At 38.7% G+C, this 16,602-nt stretch overlaps 1 protein-coding gene across 1 annotated transcript in view; it reads right to left on the reverse strand.

Moving 5' to 3' along the window:
• erfl3 (Ets2 repressor factor like 3) overlaps positions 1-16,602 on the reverse strand; it is a 61,327-nt gene that overhangs the window by 17,928 nt on the left and 26,797 nt on the right. The gene's annotated exons all lie outside the window — the stretch shown is intronic.

A 16,602-nucleotide genomic window follows, 5' to 3' on the forward strand; every position in this document is an offset into this window, starting at 1 on the left:
CTATAGACGATACTATGTTAAAGAAGCCTGGGAAAAAAAAACTCTTTTGTCCTACCATCATAAACATAATCATTATCATAATCATATGCAATATTTGCTAAACTCTGCTACGATTCAGCTGGAACAGTCTGCTGTGGTCAGATTGAGATTTCTGCAACAAAAACGTTCCATGTGGGTCTTGTGTGACAAAAGGTGAAAAATATGGAAAGTGTTAAGTACAGTGGAGGATCTGTGATGATGTGGGCCTTTTTCTTTTTCAAACACTCTGGGAAATGAGCTTTGAATCACCTGCATTTAAAGCAAAAAAAAAAAAAAAAAAGTACTAAAACCATACAAGTAGGAAAATCTAAAATGAACACCAAACCCATCATCCTTCATGCACATTCTTGAAAACTGAGGAGAAGAGTGGACAGTGTATGGAAGAATGATTAAAGACCCGTCTGAACCAACCTTTTAAAATGTTATAGGAGTAGAGTAAGTGGTTTCCCACTGAACTGACAGGATGGTTGTCAAAAATTATTTATTAATTTGTCTTTTTTTCCCCTCTCTCATTAAATAAATATACAGTGGACCCCCACTAATTCATGTTTAGTATTCACTGATGTTTTAGTGGGTCGTCACTCCAAAAATCTTTTTTTGAAAAGCCGCATATTCATATCATTTTTTGTACAGTGTGAAGTTGAAATAATGCTTGCAAAGCAGCCAATCCAGAAGCTGCATTCATTTTCCTTGGTGCTGATTGGCTGTACCCCAATTAACAGCTTCTGTTGGGGTGCTAGTACAGTTTCATATTGTATATAATAAATTATTATCATCAAAATCTGCCATTATAAGTATTTATTTCTAGGTACTCATAGATTCTAAGTGTTCATGGATGGCTGTGGTCTTCAACCATAACGAGTGGATTCAAATTTAAGGTTAGATTTTAGTCTAAAAAAAATTCATCTTTTCTTGCAATAAATGTTTTATTAAGACTTTAAATATAGTGAGCCATTGTTGTACTGGGCAACTGTGACTTGATTAGTAATTAAACTTTCTCTCATGTACATATTTAGCCAAGACCTAAGAAGTTAATAAAACTACAACCTTCAATATCATCATAGAGCAAAATAAACATGTTCAAAACACAGATGAATGTAATTTATTACAGTCATTTTCTTATGTACTCCTGTGAGATTTCTATTGTTATTTATTTAGCTAATTATACATTTCATTTGAAAATCCAGGAAAAGATTAATAATGAAGCATTATGAAATTCAGAGAATCCAAAAGCAAAACGTTGCGATGGATAAACGGGACTAAATCGTCAGATTATGGATGTCCAGGCGTGTCAGTCTGGACGACGGCCTGCAGCAGAGATGGGTAGCCCTGATAATCTCTGCTGCCCTAACCATTTCAGAACCATTGCATAACACAAAATAAGGCTCATAGCAAACTTTCGTGTATATAAAAAACTGCTTAATGCCTTCCTACTCAGTAAGGAGCCATTTCTCATCATGATTATGCTGCATTTTCCCTCCACAGCGATCTATCTGCAAAGCATGGTCAATGAATCACAAACACCTACTCACAAGTCATTTTGTGATAGAAAATAAAGATTTCTGATGTTACTCAAATTATGTATGAGATGCCTACACATTTTCCATGCTCACCATAGCAGCTAAAGCCACAATTAAGAGCGTCTGGACCTAAACTATGGATCTATGTCTCTGCGAGTAACATGTGAAATGTCCATCTGTGCAAAAAATAAAAAATAAAAACGTCAAACTGTCATCTGTAGTTTCTAAGACTTTCCAGGGCTGCATATGTAGGTGGCAGTTAACATGCAAATGACAAAGTCACTTTGTTTCCTTTTTTCCCTTTTTCTCACCCTCCTCCTCCTCCTCCTCCTGTCTTGCATGCATTTATATTAAATCAGGAGGCAGAACCAAACAGTGAGGCATCACAACACATTTTCCTGTATAGACTTCAAGATAGCAAAAGAGAAATGGTGATTATATTTTACAATGATCAAGATCGGCTCAAACTGAAGAGACTGGTCATATCTCCATCTGGCTGGAATGAATAAATGAAGAGTGCTGACCACATCTTCACCACTAACCCTGACGTGTTGCTGTTAAACTAGACAGCTGCTCCACTGAAGCCAACATGGGATGACTGTGTGTAGATGTCTGCATGTAAAGCAGGGAGCTGTAAAAAATAAGCAGAGCTTCTCAAACAAACACCAGATGAATATGGCATGAAAAACAGCTTCGCGGGTTTAAAGCTGCTATGCAGACACTGAGCAGTTAGATGGTCTTTGTGCATATGCAATCATCTGTTTCAACTTTGGCACTGGAAGTGAGGGAAAAGTACCCAGAATACTCGGTGGTTTTGCAGTTCTGGGAAAAAAGTTCTTCCAACGTTATTCTGGAGTTAAATTCGACAGCTACCTTTCCCCCTGTTCTGCAAAGGTTAGTGTGAAATGCCCACAAAGCTGCACTGGCGCCAATTAAGGTTTGATCTAAAATGAAGGCAATTTCCAAAGACATTTTGTTGTACTGACATAATCTTACGTTTGCAAGATAAAATTGTGGTGGAACGCAATTCTGCTCATGGTGGCAGCATGTTGGAGCAGCTCTGTTATTTTTGTTCTGACTTGTTCTTTTTGTAGACTTCTGTTCATAATGGGTTTAGCTGAGGCATTGCAGGTTTTGACAATTATTCCCTCTGGTTTTGGATGTGGTCACCTGGAAGAATTTTTACTCTTCCTTCTTTTCTTTTTTTTTAACTATTGGAGAGTTGCTATGATCTGTAAACATGGCAACAAGGTATTTTTCACAATTGAGAACAGCAGATTACCATATCAAAAGCTCTAATACTTGAATTATGACCCCTAATCCCAAAGGAGTTTAAAATGAGTTTCATGGACACAGAGCAGGACCAAAGAGCAGAGCATAAATGCATCCTTATGTTTAGGATGCATTTATCGTATCACTTTACATTTGTCGTGATAAATTTCCCATCATAAGAATTTTGATTTATCATTATCACAATAAATTACAATTATTATTTTAAAAAAAACAAAGTTAAGTCTGAAGAAGCAGAGAGGTCTGAGAAGTCTTTCTAGGACATGTTGAGACCTTCAGTAGATAACAGGAAGGATGAATGTATTATAGCAAAGATACTATGCTTTACTGTTTTGAGCTTTAAACCCCTGTGATGGAACATGCTTGATTTGGCAATGTTTGCTGCCTTTCAGATATATAAAAGTTAGGGATCAACATTCTCTAAGGAGGATAGTAAGCAACCAAACAGCAGATATTTTGAATCTGATACGAACCCCCGTATTCGAGGCGGTTAGGGACAAAAACCACCTACGGACAGCTAAAATTTGCAAATAGTTTAAAACTGTTTAAAACACCAAATAATTCACATTAATACACACAGTTGAAACTGTCTTACTGCTACTGCAAAATCTAACATATACAAAGTTTCTTATTTCTGCTCTTAGGGGTACAACCAATCAGTGGTAAGGAAAATTAATGCCCCTGGCTTGACTAATATTTTAAATATGCATATGAAAAATTGAGTGAATCAACAGGTTTTCCAGTTATAGTTTAGGGTTACATTCCACAGAAAATTCAGCAAATAAGTGAATCTGCGAAGCGTCTGTGGTCATAGGGTTGATGGATGGATGGATAATTATGTTACTGGGAAAAATATTTTAAGTAAATTCTAAATGTTTATTGAAAACAACACTAAAATATGTTATTTGTTGAAGAAACAAGTAAGGACCCAAGTTAAATGACTAAGCCAATACACTTTAATGACCTAAATACTAATCTAGAATCAATATGCATTAGGTACGTTGGATGACAAGAGCTCAGCAAAACAATCCAGTGACACCGTCCTTGAAACTATTTCATTCAGTTGCATGCATGTCCCTAAAAATAGAGCGGAGCCCTGATGAGTTCCCGTCATCAGCAGCAACATAAATCAAAAACTGAGCCACACGGTTCAGGTTTGTGTTTATATGCCAACTGTGCAAACACGTGCCGGGATGTTGTGTACTTTGTATAACTCATCACAAAGCAGTAAATCAAAGAGGGCACATGTTAAGTGTTTTTCTGTGCTGGTGGAAAAGCAGAGCAGAAAGAACAATCAACACCTCCTTTTAATGAACCTGTGTGTGTGGGAGAGATGGAAATTAAACTATAGGCTCTATGCAACAGTTGGACATGCCGTGATGTGTGAGGCTGAAAAACTAAGCTAATCCAGAGAGGCTTTAAACCAGCTTATATCTCTGGTGGTCTGAAGGGGACAATTTAAGGTGGTGCAAGGTAAACCTTTGCAGTACAGAGGCTGATAGCAAATACTGCAGGACTCATCGGGTTCTAGATGGTTATACTTTATGCCTTCTGCTAAATAATAAACATTCAGCAGAAAATAAGAGCATTTCTTTCATTTGCTGTTCAGCTGTAAATCTCAATCTTCAGGTTCGTTCTCAAATACAAGAAACTTGGAAAGAAGAAACATTCAAGGTTATATTAGCCGTGTTTTCATCAACATTTTTTTATGCGCATTTTTAAGTATCACATTGGAAATGGTTGAGGGAGATGGCAACATTAACTTCGCAAAAAAGTTTTTAAGCCCTCTTTAGATGGTTTTGCCTTGACTGAAAAAAGATGGAAACACGTTTTCTGAATATGTTCTAATGTCGCAAACCTTCCCACCAGTCTAAACCTCCCAGTCCAAACCTCCATTTGGTGGAACCAAACCGGCGCGAGGTACTCCGGGCTTATAAACATCTTTGTTATTACGGCCATGTGGAACATCAACATCTGATGAAACCACAACTGGTTGATTCGCTCCAAACCAGTAGATGGAAACATCTCAAATTAGCATTTTCCTACTCCAAATTTTGGAACATTTTGTGAAAAGGAAAGTTGCGCTCATGTCTTCTTCTTTCCATCATTGGTTCTTGGTGCAGCGCCACCACAGGTGAAAAGTGAGACAGGTTTCTCAAAAGATTTGGTTTGTTTGACACAGTGTAGTGTGAAAGCAAATAGCACCATCTGAAAATGTAACAAATGTTGCAATTTTGGTCCCCAATTGAACCGAGTCAACCAGACTATAAAGTGTGGAAACGCCCTCAAAGCCAACTTATTTCAGTATCAGTGAGGTGCTCAAAATTAAGCCAGAAGATAAAAAGAAGATATTTATGAGGAAGCTGTTTCTTCTGCGATCAGTCTGACGCACTTTCAGGCTTCAAGAGAGAAAAACTTAAAGCAGATAACGGTAAGGCTTAAAGTACAGAAAAGTTGCTCTGTTTCATCCTTAAAGCATAAACAGTCCATCCATAAACAGCTTCAGTCCATCAACTGGACAGAGCATTTCCAGTAAAGTTTTCATAGAAGATAGCTGAATCTTTTCTGCTTTTTCATCAAATGAATTTGGAGAGGCAATACGCCCTGCTGCACAAGCTGTGTGTGTGACAAAGATGGTGAGGATTATGTCTGGAGGAATGTTGAGAGAAAGAACAGGTGTCTTTGTCCGTCCGTTCAGCTGAAGTCCAGCCCGGCCCGATCTGTCCTGACTAACACTGGATCCACTAACACACACACACAGATCCGTTTCATCAGCCTCATACACCCCATAGGAGAATTTTAGGAGGGAATTTTGGGAATCTGTGTTTTTCAAGCTGAACAGCAGGATGAAGAGGAGCAGCAGGGAAGAGCCTGCAGAGCATGACATAACCCCCACCACCACACTTAACCTCTCTGACCTCCACTCTCCCTCTCTTTGGCTCCTTTCCACCCTCACCCGCCTCCCTCCCTCCCCGGGGGAGACACCAGATAGCCATTACAGCCTGAATGCACGAGCCCGACACACACACAAGCACACACTCTGCATCAATAATGTAGAAACCGGCGTGGAGCGTTGACGATAGGGGTGCGCCTAATCTCTGCCCTGGGACACCACCGAGAAAAAGCAAGTGCGTCAAGAAGTGTGTGTGTGAGGGTGTGCGTGTGTGTGTATTGTGAAGTGGGACAAGTGAGGGGCAGGTGGTAGAAAGTAATGCAAAGCGAGCAAAGAGATGGAGGATGGAGGGAGGGGTTGGAGTGAAAGAGAAGAAGGCAAGATGAGATGGGGTGAGCTCTAGGACAAGTAAAAGAACAGAAAGAAGAGAGAAAGAACGAGGGATGGGGGAGGGAGGTCTGGGAAACAAGAGTGGGAAGAAAAAGAAAGTATGACAATGGTTAGTGTGGGAGAAAAGTGAGTGAGAGGGGGTGGACGGAGGGAAGGAAGGAGGGAGGAGGAAAAGAGGGGGATTAAGGGAGCGATGAGATCATAGCTCATCTGGTAGTCTGTTGTCATTCCAGGTCAGATTGCTGAGATCTCCCCCTCCTTCTCTCCCTCTCCTTTACTCCATCCATCTCTCATTCCTGCTCTCTTTCCCTCCTCTGAGAGTACAGATGACCCTCTTCCTCTTTGTGATCCTGGTAGCAGGCTTTGAATACCGTTGCTATTCCAGCAATGTGTGGTGCTCAGCGTGTAAAAACAGTAGGGGAGAGCGGGGAAGATTAACTGAGAGAGCGAGAGAATGAACGAAAAGGAGTGAGAGAAAAAAGAAAGCGTGAAATAAAGAAGAAAGAAAGAAAGAAAGCAGAAAGGAGCAACAGTGTGATGAAAGAAAGTGCAAAAGACCGGGAGCAAAAAGACAGTGAAAGAAAGTGGAAAAAAACAAAACAAAAGAAAGAGAGAACAAATAAAAAGAAAAAAGCAGAGCAAAGAGCAAAAAAGTGACTTAACAAAACAAAAATAAACAAAAACGATCAGCAAATGACCTGGAAATGTGTGAAAAAGCAGCCAAGGTTCTAAAAATATCTTCAGAAAAACTATTGATTAATGCAACTTCTGTAAAAAAAAAAAAACATAAGTAAAATATAAAAAACACAATGAAGGTAAGACTTGTACAGCACTGCACCCTGAGAACATTCTTGTTTCCAAGTAAACTTGCTTTGTTGATTGTGGATGATTAATGGATTTCACACGTCAGCAATTTTCTCAATTTCATATTTAAATAAAAGGTGTCACTGCACTTACCTCATCGCTAATCTGCGGTCGATCTCACAGAATAACACAAAAAACTAAAGCTGAACAGCAGGATGAAGAGGCGCAGTGGGGAAGAGACAACCAAACATACTACACTTACAACTAAGGTTAAAATTGAAGACAAAACCAATCTTAAAATAAAGCAAAGTTTCAGCTCCTGTATTTTGTAAACACCATAATGATAATCTCAGATAAACATTTCTTGATTTTAAACAAATTAAAAATGCAACTTTTGTACTAAATAATCCAACACCTAATACGCATCATGATTAAAAATTAACATCTGATGTCTGCATTAGCGCTTTAGCACCAAAGTGTCACAGAGGGCAAGTCCTGATGGGAAGGAGGCAGAGACAGACGGGCGGTCAGACAAAGTATTAGTGAGAAAAGAGACGAGGAGAGAAGAGATTCCCAGAGCTGTGAGTCCGACTCAGCAGCAAATCAACTGACAGGGCCGTGCCAAAGTAACAGGAGAGTTGCAGACTCAGGTTTTTTTTTTTTTTTTTTTTAATACAAGGCCAGGGCCTCTGAACAGCCATTAGCAGCAGCTGGCTGCCACTGTACGACTTTAACCACACTCAGCTTTAGCGTGGATGTGGGATATGAACACTGTGTATGGATGAAGGAGGTGAGGTCACTGTCTGATGTCAGAGTGTTCATAAAAGCACTCAAAGTTAGGACGCTTATTTACTTAAAATGACTTTTATATTAAAGCATACAGATTTGTTCTTATCTTTCAGATATTTTGAAAATGAAAAGGCAGAAACTCATAGGATGGAGGGATGATGAAGACTGGAAGGCTTTGAGACAGAAAGTAAGAGTGATAGGAGAGGAAGGAGGGAGGATGGAGGTGGGCTTGCTCGGCAGGAGGAGGGTAATCAGAGCGCATATGCCTAAATCCCAAAGTGTCTGGGCTCTTCCCACAAGTCCATTAAAAATTTATTTGGCCAATATTAGAGAAAGACTGAGAATGAGTCAAACAGAGAGAAAGACAGGGAGACTGAAAAGTGAAAGAAGATAACAGAAAGAAGAAAATGAGAAGTTAACCTCTAGTTTAAAACTACTCAACATGTAACCAATTAACCTTCTACTTAACTACAATTTATGTATTTGGTACAGATTCAAAACATATGTTTTCTAAAGGGTCTTTAAAGATAAAAACAACAACCAGTTTATATGCAAAAATTTCAAAACTAGAAAAAAAAGTCTGACAGTGAAAAAAGTTCACTGACTTTGCAGCAATCTCTCTTCTAATCGAATGCATAACAACAGTCAATTGAGAGATTAACTTTGCAGCAATTCCTCATTCTGGACATGTAACAATAGTTTAGGAAGAAACCAGAACCAGACTAAGTCTGAGCGGCCAACTGGGGTTTGAGGAAACTTATTGGTTTTTCTACAACAGTAACTTTATTTGAGCAGTTTATAGCTAGGAAAATGGTTAAAAAAGATGTTGAGAGTTAGACACCATCTTTAATTGCTTCTGTGACAAGTTCTGTGCACATTATGTGGTTGATTGAATGTGAGTATCTGGTATCCAAGCCCTTTTTCACTCTTGACTATGACATTCGGTGTTTGCTGCAGAGGACTGGCAACTTAGTCCTGCTGTTCTCTACATATAAGCTCTGAATATAGCAGAACGAGTTCAAAACAAGGCAGGCAAAACACAATCCATTTATTCTCTGAACATTTAAAACAAACGCCTGACATCCTGAAGCAGAAAAATAAATTTTTCTGGTTGTGAAAATGAGCCGAATTATGTCGTGATTATCAACAAGTCATTTCAAAACAGAGGATTTTGTTTGGAAAATATTACAAAGCTCTGAATATATAAAGAAATGTGTCATAGTAGCTTTCTTAACACAGTTGGTGTGTGTTGGACAATAGATTGTGACTGACCTGCATTAACAAAAATATCTGCTGCTGTCATGAATAGGGAGAATGAACATGTGAGGTAAAACAGCAGCTACCTAAAATTTAAGACCAAATCTTCAAATTGTCTGCATGAAAAGTTAAAAATATAAAGTTTTACTGTGCAACTTTACATAAGAACGCTAGGCTTCAAGTTAAACCCGACCCAGAAGTTCAAATAGCTAAAAACCAGTCAGTGTAAAACCAAATAGTTTCTCCTTTTACATAAAAACATATGCCTATTTAGTAGAAGAAAGCCATTTTTCACAGCCAAAGCCTTGTACATGAAGGAACATGTTAATGTGTCCATGAAAAATGCATGCATGCTTTGCTTTGTCATTGCAAAGAAAGAACTGAACAGAAGTAAATATGAGGCCGGCAGAGGAACAGAGGATGTTCAATATGGTAAGTTGTTTTAGTCATTTTTGCAGCCAATGTTTTCTAAAACAAAAATAAACTTTTTAAACTGCTTGCAAAGATAAAGAAATGTGTTGAAGTACTTACCAGATTGCACTCCCTCTGTTCCTCTGCCTGTCTCATATTTCCTGGTACTGAGCTCATTGTTTGCAATGACGAGGCAAACATACATGCAGATTTAATTTGTATTGACTGGTTAAAATCAGCACAAAAGATGAACTTAGGAAGATTTCTGATTAAGTACTGGGTAGTAAAGTTGTTCAGAGGACTAGATGGTTATATCTGGTTGTGCTCTGTTTGCAGTTTTCTGGCCGATAGCTGAATACAAATCTTTAAAAAGATAAATAAATTATTCCAGAGATGGGATCGGACCATAACTTCCCTCAAAGGATTTCTCAGGACAGTCTGAGCATCACTTGAGTGTCATGACGGGTTGAACAAACATTAAACACCAAACATTTAAACAGAGGGTAGGGAGGCTACTCCGCCAATTGTAGAGGTCATCACAGTCCAACATCCTCCATAGGCTCTAAAGCAGAGCCTGGAGAGAACAAGAACTGCTCCGCAACTTTGGAAGAGCTGAAAATAGCAACGCACACACTAACACACACACACACTGGAGTCATTGTTCACCAGAGAGAGCAAAAACACAACTTGGATGGAGAGAAGAGGGGAAAGTACAGAAGCGATGGTGGAGGAAGAAGAGGAGGAGACGCAGGCACAAGCGGGACAGAGAATGAGAAGGACATGATGTAAGATGAACAATTTGGCCTCTCAGTGTCGCTCATCGCTTCTAGAAACGCTTCTCCCAGTGAACAGACTGGAGTCTTTTCCAGGAAAACGAGGGGCGGAGCGAGAGAAAAGAAAAGAGCAGAATCCAGAAGGACCTTCAATCCCAGAACAAGAAGGACTCCTTATCTAGCTGAAACAATGACAAAACAGGTGACATAATCTGAAAGAGTTGCACAAGATTTCTAATGTATGACTTAGGAGAAGCAAAAACATTGCACATAAGAAGAAGTTTGATGAAAGTGAAAATATATGGCTGCACAAACGGTTCAAAATCTTGAAAAAAGTTCTCTATAAAATATTTCCAGGTGTAAAAAATGGATGATCTACATATTAAGCACTTAAACTTTTATGAACAGCACCTCTACTTATTAACAGCCAGTAAATCTACGGTAAATATTTAAACACCTAAGAGGAGACTGGCTCCTAGAAGGATCCAAGACCTTTTAGCATAGAAGTTCAAGTCAGGCTGAAGTGTTCAATGTGTTTTGCTGTCATGTGTACCAGAAGCATATTTCTGGTCGGGGTCAAAGTTGGTGCCAACTGGCCTGTACGACGGTGGGATGTGCAGCAGCACTCTAAGCAGCGTCACTGCTGTCACTTGGCTGATTATACGATGCTGCCTTCCTGTGAGTAGGAACACAGTGATCCTACGCTGAGCCACCTCTGTTTGGTTTGTGTGAATCACCAAAGGGAAACAGAGGCAGCTTAACAAGAATGTTGACTGATGTGTGAAAAGGGCTCCAGTCTGTTGATGAGAGGATGATTTTAGGCTGTGGGGAACAAGGCGTGCAGCTCATACCCACAGGACTCAACTAAATACATACAAAGAGCATGGCGAACATCAGCGCATGCACCAAGAGGTCTCTATAATAACAGACCAGCACTAAAAATGCATCATTCCTTTAGAATGATGCAGTGATTGGAAATGTGAAGAAATACAAAGGGGAATTCAGCTACAAAATCTGACCTTCTGACTTAAGAGTCTTGGTAACTAGGGCTGAAACTAATGATTATTTTTAGTATTTGATTATTCTGTTGATTATTCTGACGATTAATTGGATGAAAAGGATGCATTAAAAGAAAATAAATTGTTCAATTCCTTTTTAAAATAAGAAAATAAACATTTATCATTGACTAAAATGCAATAACGTTGCATTTCTTCAGTGAATCTGAATCGGGTGAAGCCAAAACATTCAAATGTGTTTTTATCTCTAATGCAAAATGCATCTGTCTGGTACAGTTTTGGCTTAATTGCTGGTTGTGTTGTTTTTTCTGCAAATAGGCTTTTTTTTTCTCCAGTTATCGATAGATAACTAAATTAGCTGATGATTATTTCAATATTTGAGTCATCACAATTAATCAGATTAACCGTTTCAGCCCTTGTAACAACATCAGTTCGGTATATTCGGCCACAGGTAAAGACGGCTTAAAGCTATTTATATTTAGTATCAATGGGGTTAATAAATAAAAATGAAGCAAAATATTTATTCCACATGTCTCATTTCGGCTGAGAGAAGGCGAGAGAGAGCAAGACGTCAACAGCTAAAAGTGTGGCTGAATTATTTTCTCACAAGTAGCTACTTTGTTTCTTCTTCTGTTTAGGTTTCTTCAGCTGGATTTGGAAATTTTGGAAGTCTTTAATGAAATCTTAGAGTTACATTCTCTAGAGACGTCAGACTGAGATTTTAAAATATCAAGTCCATAATCACTTAGTCTGTTTGAAATCGTTCACACACAGTGATGTCACCTCTGCTTCCAATATACATAATTAATGACCACTTAAGGCAGTAATGCTTCTCATTTCCCGGCCTACAATGTGGAACAACTGTTAACGCTTTTGGTTTGGAGCAAGTATGACCTGGGTTCGAATTCTGGTCAGGGCAAATTCTGCACCGAGTTCTCCATGCTCTCCATATCCATTTATGCATTTACTCTGGGAACTTGAAGCAAAAAAGAGAAGGAAAATAGGTTAATTGGCCTCTAAATTGTTCTCTGGTGTGAGGGTGTCTGTGTACCCTGCCACTAGTAGCTGGTTATAAACACAGACCCCGATGCAAACCTAGTGGGAGTGAGTGGATAATGAACCTGGCTGGATGTTCTCATGTCATCTTATGATATAGTTCCTAAATAAAAATCGGGAGAGTGTCTAAAATTGATTAGAAAATAGGTTACAAAATCCAGATCTGTGAACCTCTAGAAGAGATATTGAACATTATGCTAACAAAACTATAGATTTATCAATGATAATCATACAAAAAAGAACCAATAAACCGCACTTGATCCAATCTCAGATGGTCTGGACAACTGAACTTTCTGCATGTAATCACACCCATAAACAAGCTTGGTGTGTATATAGGTGTGTGTGTTCTCAGGAGAGTGTTAAGAACAGCAGAATAATATTGTGTCAGCAAGAGAAAAGTCCTGTTGCTCTCAAGGTGCTGGTAGGTATATTTACTCTCACCAAAGTGACACACTGCTCCCAGGACATTAACTTCTCTCCTTGGATCAAAGCACACACACATGAACACCCCCACATACTATGAGCTGCACTGGTGCAAGTGGAAAAGATCAACACCTATCGTCTTCCTGGAACCAATAAAGTTCACAATAAAATCAAATCCTTATGCAAGTCCTTTTTACTCTGCAAACATACTGCAACATCAACAATGTTCAGCTGAACACAGCCTTCATTGCCACAAACCAGGTTTCCGCACCAGCGGTCAAAGAGCATACAAACCTGACAACAGCAGCTATTCATTCGGATTTGTCACAAAGTTCAGTCCCAGACAAAAGGTTTGACTGTGAAACATAATACCATGTTTGACTTTTCTGTGCTGGTTTTACAGACAAACTAAACTTTCTAAATTGTGGTGCTAAACAAACATCCATGAAAACACAAATCGGTAGTTATGGGAAAGTCATCTTTTGTCTGGCCGTGTGAAAAAGATTAGAAACCCAAAAGTGCAGAGTTCAGACTGCTAGAAAGCACCACATAATTTGCTGCACTCCTTGATCTGGAAGAGAGTCATTCTCATTTTATGAATATGATTAAAGGTAATAGGTCTAAAAGGGAAATCCAGATGCCGGAAACCCCAGTAACACTTTCTGGATCATTCTAGGAGATATCAAAAACAAAACACCTGAACTGAGACATTTTGAAGCAAAGGAGCCGAGACTCTACCAAGAGCTCCTATTGTAACTGGGATTTAGTTATTTTAGTCATAATCCAGAGGTGTGTGTTAGAAGGTAGACGGACAGGTAAATCGAGCTTTGCTTTTTTTTGGCTAAGTTCTTGTTTTTTTACTACAGCAAACCAGAGAAGTGGCTACATTACTCCAGATGAGGCCCCAATCTGTCTGTCTGCTTCCTGTCCTACAGCCACAAGTGAATAAGAAACCAAGATACTTTAGCTGCTCTGCTTGTGGCAGGGATGGATTTCTGCCCCAGATGGAGCAGATCACCATTTTCCAGTTCCTCTGACTCCAACATGCACATAGATGCCGACTCTCATCTGAAGTAGTTTCTAAACTTTTTCTTTAATCTGTGCTTCTGTATGACGTATAGCAGAAAACTAAATATTTTGTAAACAGACAAAAATGAAGTCTTATTTTTGTCAAAAGACCTCACCTCTTTTCCTGTTATAGACCGTCTCCAGAGGATGTTTCCATTGTGCGGGAAATGTAATGAAGTCATTGGCTAGGCTGATACTATTACAGTGGAATGTAGAGTAATGCATTGGCATGTCTGAAGCTATGCAGCAGCCTCAAGTCAAATGCAAATGGTTTGGACAAGTGACTCCGTTAAATGGTTGTAAAGCACAAAAAAACACAATATCTGCTGACTTTGCATCAAAACCGTTTCTTTTGCCACATTAAAGTATTAATTTCCATCAAAGTACATTTTTTAAGTCCTTCTGCCTTTGCACATGCATGTTATTGGCCTCAGGCGCCTCACTTCTCCTTCACCCAGCCTACCTATCTCACAGCCTGGTGTTAATGTACTTCTGCAGCCAAGTGTTTGGCACGGAGTTGCCAGTTGACACTTCCCCTCTGGTTCAACAGCACACTAGTTGCACACTAGTTAGATTTTTATTCGACAGCAAAGTAAAACAATCCTTTGAAAAGCTGCAAACAACTCTTATCCAGTCACCAGTTTCAAGAGAGTCAACAAAGCTGCAAAGCGATAAGGGCCATATCACTCGTCGCTGTGACGATCTAATCAAATCAAACCCACATTTGAGGAGGAACAACTTCTGTGAAAATCCAGAAAAAGAAAAAAGAATACAGTGGTTATCCTCATGTAATATCCCATACAATTATCAGGAGAGACCAACGGATGTCAATGTGTGTCTGTTAAGACCTGAAAGAGCCAAGATCTAGAAAATATTTTTTAATTAATCCTCTTCACTACAGTTAAAAATACAAATAAATCAAATCAAGCACTTATTTGTGAATCATATTTCTCTTTACATTCATTTTATTGTCATTTTTAAATGTAATTACATAAAAAAAATATTTTATTTATTCCAAAAGGAAAATAAAAAGTTGTCGTAAGTTATTCAATAATCTTTGAAGATTATTGTGGATGGCAATACTGTGGGTAGGAAAGATCTCTGGTAGCAGTCAGTCTCACGTCAAATCTGAAGAGGCCTCTGACTGAAGACTGTTGCTATATGACAGCTTTATGACTGTCATGACATAACGGCAGCTCCATTTCCGGGCAGAAGATGTAACATTTCCTGAATGTCAGTTGTTGGCCTACCCTGCTAATCCACCTCATGTGCTTTAGCCGTTCCTCTTTAAATCTCAATCTATAAGATTAGGAAGTTAGGTAAAGAGACGTTGGGAGTCGAAGCTATGATTACGATAGATGTGAGATGGTTTAAACTTCCTCCTTCTCTCTCTGCTCTTTGGTCCTGATCTGGATCCTTGAAGTCTCCTTTTCAACTCCTCTGGGATTTGAGGTCATAGTTCAGGTATTATTTGAGCTTTTGAGATGCTAATGTAATGTTGCCATGGTTACAACTATCCAAAAGTTTACAAAGTAAGAGCAAAAATCGTTGCAGTTGCATAACATCCAAAACCAGAGAGAATAATTGTTCAAATACCCAACGGCTATAAAAATAATAATATATATATATATATATATATATACACAAATAAAAATCTACAGAAAGAAGAAATCAGAAATAACATAACAGAGCAACTCCAATGTGCGGCCACCAAGACTGGCACAATTCTAGAAAAATAAATAGTTTGAAGGCATATTAAAAGATACGAATGAAACATATAAATCTTATACTGACTACTCTTGTCAGGAAACAATGTAACACTCAGTTTGCACTTTTGTTTTTCAACATATCTCAGCTTTCAGAGCAAAAGAATCACCTTGAGCTTTTTCAAAACTGTAGATCTTCTCACAGAAAATTCATTAGTAAATGAAAACCACTAAAACACATTTCTTGAACATATCTCCAGTTTTCAAAGCAAAAACACATCTAACAAGGATGTTCATGTGAGAGAAGGGGGACTGCATCAATTTTAAAAGTTTATTATCTATTTCATTTATGCTTGATGTGTAAGATAAACATAAATTCTTACTTTGTTGGTTTTCCATTTCTAAAAATACGCATTAGTCTCTCTGATATTCTGACTGTGTTGTGTGAATAGGAAACATGCTCCTGGCGTGTGGACACGAATAATTCTTTGCACGGCGAGAAGGTCCAGCACTGAACTTGCCACACAGGAGTAAATTAGATGTGGCAAAATCGAAGCGTGTATCTATCAGGTGTGGAAGGTTTGAGTGTGCCAGAGATGGGTGGCACTTTCAGAGGGCGGTTTCCTGGAATGTGCCACTCTTGTGGCACAGGATGTGAGCAACTGTGTGTGTGTGTGTGTGTGTGCACCAACGCAACAGAGCTGTTTCCTGTGTGTGTGTTCATGTCATTTCTGATGTACAATAAAATCTGGCAGGAATGAAAAACCCACTGAGGCAACAATTAAACCCAATAAATTTAGTCTGACCGAAATACCTGTGTTTACTGTTTAAAAGCGAAGATAATATTTCCTAGAATACAATATTGGTGCATGTTGCACAACACTGCCTAAATTAAGAGCATATGGATCTAACATGCTCTACACATTTAGCATAAAAATACAAGACATGTATCTATTTCTGTCACGATAAATTTTACTTGATGGTAAATTATCACAGTAATTATTGCAACAAGCGCCAGTATTGATGTTTTGAAAAGATTTTCAAGTAAGAGAGCATTAAAATGTGATTCTCAGGATCAATTGATTATTAAATAAGACAAAATACATCAAACATGGAGGTGATGTCACTAAAATTGATCTAATCGCATCTTGATGCAGCAGAAGACTG

Source organism: Xiphophorus couchianus, chromosome 3 (assembly GCF_001444195.1).
Source record: "Xiphophorus couchianus chromosome 3, X_couchianus-1.0, whole genome shotgun sequence".
Lineage (NCBI taxonomy): Eukaryota > Metazoa > Chordata > Actinopteri > Cyprinodontiformes > Poeciliidae > Xiphophorus > Xiphophorus couchianus.